Source organism: Frankliniella occidentalis, unplaced genomic scaffold (assembly GCF_000697945.3).
Source record: "Frankliniella occidentalis isolate FOCC.00 unplaced genomic scaffold, Focc_3.1 Scaffold71, whole genome shotgun sequence".
NCBI classification, from domain to species: Eukaryota; Metazoa; Arthropoda; class Insecta; order Thysanoptera; family Thripidae; genus Frankliniella; species Frankliniella occidentalis.
In genome coordinates, this window is record NW_026267201.1 from 381,308 (window position 1) to 385,292 (window position 3,985).

The window sequence follows — 3,985 nt, forward strand, 5'->3', positions numbered from 1 at the left end:
CGAGAGATGTGATTCTGCGGTGGCGGCGGCGGTAGGTTTGCTCTGCGTCGCGCAAAAGTCAAGACGTCGCAAAGCGCAGCAGAGCGACGAGGAAAGGTGGAGGACGGGGGAGGGGATGGGGAAAAAAACAGGCCCAGGCCCGAGTTGCTGGCTAACTGCTGCCGCCCGAGCTGGTTGGGGCGATATGGTCCTAATGTCTCACTTTCGACGCCGGGGCATTGCGGAGGGGGTGGACGGAGAGGACGGTTGGCCAACTAGGGGTACTAAAAAGGACGGCCGCCCGGTCCCATTGGCCAGAGTGGTTAAAAAAAAAAAATCAACGTCATATATATGCAGGGCAACAGAACGGTCGGCGGCCGGTGTGTGGGAACCGAACACTGTGTTACAAGAGTGCGGGCAGACGGGTTCGGGCGGAAAAAGAAAAGGTAAAAAAAAAGGCGGACCGGGCGGTAAGGGGAGCAGAAGTAAATCGAAGGCAATGGGAAGGCTACACATGTCCCTGTCCGCTCTGGAACGCCGCGCTTTTGCGTCGAAGCTTCTTTTTCCAATTTGCAATAACAAATATTTACTCAACGCGACCTGATCCGATCCGTCATTGACGTCCAGCGTCCGGCCCGGTGGTCTAGCAGGGGAGGCGGACAGGTCGCCGATAATTGACCCCTCCCCTATCCCGTATCGTTCACTCGATGTTACACGCCTCCCGTGTCGACGCCGCGCTCGAACATAGGAAAGTTGATGATGGCCCGGCTACTCGATACCGTCCTTGTCTCTCTCACTCTCACACACTATCCCCTCTCTGCATCTGTCTCTCTCGCTCTCACACACTCTCCCCCCTGCGTCTGCACAGCTGGCGCCCAAATTCATTATCCCGGCCGCACACTCCATCACCTACCTGTGGACCCAGCAGTCATGCGGAGAAGACGCCGCGCGCCCGAGTTTCCGAAATTAGCCGGGTGAGCGGAGCGTGGTGAAGCCGTGGAGGAGAGGCATCGAGCTCAACCTGTTTGCCGCCAATCACCTCCTGCTGCTGCCCGCTCCCTGTCGACGTTGCGTCCAAACGTTGGGGTCGGCAAGGCGCCGGGGCTGGGCGCCGGGGTAACGGGTGACTCCTCCTGCACTGCGGAATGGAGGCCGCAAGGGTGAGGCGACTGACGAAGGAAAGAACCTGTCGGGCTGTCGGCCATAGCAGCCTTTCCAGACCACGCATTAACTATCATTTTCGGGGGTAACTTTTCTTCTTTAAGATGTTTACCCAGCGACCCACGCCATGCACTAAGTGTATCATTTTTCTTAGATTGTCGGTTTCCTTCCTTTATAGGTGTTTACTCAGGGATGAAGAGGGGATTCGGAGGGATATAACGAATGTGCATGCCTGAAGGTAATATGCCTGCTGGCTGATTCGCCCCGCCAACTTCCGTAGTTGGACTGTATACCGCACGCACGCGTGCGGGGGGGCTTTGCCTATAGTGTCGGACCCTGGCGCCTCCGGCCCGACCCAGTAGGCAACCCGCCAGCGCGCGTGCCTGCGGTACAGTTTAACCGCGGATACGGACGGGGCGGATCAGCCACCTGGGTTATGACTTCTCTTATTAACACATCTTACTCCCAGAGTATACTTTTTAACCAGAAAAATATGTAACCCACCCTCTAAAAATGGCACATACCCAGTATGGTAAGATTGCTCTGGCCTCTGGCCGAGGTAACTTTACCATGATGTTCTGAAATAATTTTTGGCTAAAACCTGAACGTTTGTCTGCAGTTATTACAGACCCGTGAAAATGCACCCCTTCCCCCACCTATCTCAGTTTAAAATAAAGCATCACGAGCATGAAGACAATTTATGTGAAGGAGCAAAAACGCGACGCTACTACATGACTTCCCCATGGTATAGCAGCGTCAACACTTTAAAAACAAATTTGCGAATCCCTACCTTTAAGAGGCACTAAATGTGACCTTTCACGCCTTTAGCTGGCTAGCTTCATATGAGTTCCATACAAGAGTAGTGCATTTGGAAAGGCACGAAGCTTTAGTGCCCCAGGAAAGGCACTGAACTGCGCGCCCTTGACTTTAGTGCCCCGGGAAAGGTGTTGTTCAGTGCGTTTGTTTTACCTTTACCAGTGAAACCCCGCGGAGCACAAGTGTACGACGAGGACCCTCGCGGCGCACCCGCGGCCCGCCCGCGGCCCGCCGGGCGGTCCATTCATAACGGGCATCATACAGTATCTCTATGCCCCCGCGAGCCGCCCGGACCGCAAACGAAATGGAAAGGAAACTGGATTGGTCACCAGCTGGTCACTGGCCGCCCTGGCTGCCCCAACGCTGCTGCTCTGAATTAGTCTTCTATATATCCCGCCGTGCCGCGCCGGGGCTCCGGGCCCGCTGCTGCTGCTGGCCGGCTGGCCGCTCCGGGGCCCCGACGTGCGACTTCCGTGTGCGTTCCATTCGAGTCCATTAGGCGGAGCGCAGTAGGGGCGGCGCGGTGCGGGGCGGGCCGGACCCGGCCGGACATCGAATTTAACACGTTTGTCCGCATTGTGAGCGCGCCCGCGGGCCGGGGTGGTCTAGTTAGCCTGCGAGGTAACATGTGCGGAGGTCTGTCTGTGACTAGTGTGACTAGTTCCCAACGCGCGTGGATGAAATTACAGGGCAGGTTGTGTGGAAAATGGTAGGGGGCCAATCAAAAATCTTTTAGTTTTCCATTGAAAAGTATCACGGACTCCCGGACTCCTCCTTTAGTCAAGTCTATACCACCAACTGTCCCCGGCAGTCGAGCAGGATTCTCCACAATTGAGGATTATCGCGTCAGGAGTGTGTCATTTCCAGTGTGTTTTGCTTTCAAAATCAATACGTATGCAATTTATTTCCTTTTTTTACAGTCGGCTGCACCCGGATAGCGCGCTGCTGCTGGGGAGCGCCGCCTGGCGCCACGCGTACGTCACGTGGGCGGGCGTTTGCATCACACGCCTCACCTCACCGCGGAGAGGCGTGAAGGGACGCGTCGCGGTCATACGCACCGCACGTAGAACGTTTTCCTTATATCTTTCCCTCCCCTTTCCCTACTTCTCCCAATACTTTTTCCCCCATAATGTGCCCCGCGTGCGTGTCTCTCTCCCCCGCCGAGCGAGCGTTGCCGCCACCGCACCGTTTGTTGTCGTCCGTCGTCCTCGCCGCGGGCTGTTTGGCAAACGCGACGCGCACCACCTTCTCCTCCTGCCCCCCACCTCCCCCGTCCTCGTGAGAAGGGAACAAGCGGCACACGTCCGTACATCTGCCCGCACCGCTGATGTCGTCCATCGTCCACCTTTTCCCATGCGGTTTAATGCCGCGTTTTGTTCCAGATGGCCGTGCCCGGCCGGGTCTCCGTGGGGTGCTGTGTGCTTTAGCAGTGCTGCTGCTGCGGCCGCTCGCTCCTCCGCGCACGCCTTTCGCCGGACCGGACCGGGGGCCCCGAGCCGCTCGGCTCGGGAGGTGCGGTAGGCCGGGTGGGCCCGGTGGGTGATCGCTCTGCTCTAACCCTTCACTTTCCCCGCCCCACCCCGCCCCGCCACGCCACGCCCAGGTAGGGATGACATACGACCAGGCCGTACCACCAGATGTGGCGCGCGCGGTTCAACAAGGTGGGGAAGTGAATAAGTTCCATGATGTTCTCTGCTTGTCGCCCTCGTTGGGCGGTGATGGTGGTGTTGATGGTGGTGGTGGGGTGGTGGGCCCACGAGCGCTGATTCCTAGCTGCTTATTCGGACCGTGTTTGAGCATCCATCGAGGTGCGGCCGCCACGCCCCGCCACGCCCCGCCACAGTCATCGCCCTCCCGTTGATGTATTCTGATTCCGAGTTATCCCACTTCCGTCCCCCGATCTACTCCACGCCCCGCCACGCCCCGCCACTCCACGCCACGCCCCGCGAGGGGAGAAGAGAGCACTCGGCCCGCACGCACCGGGTGCGGCGGAGCTCCGCTAGCGCCACCTCGCGCACAGGCTGCCTCC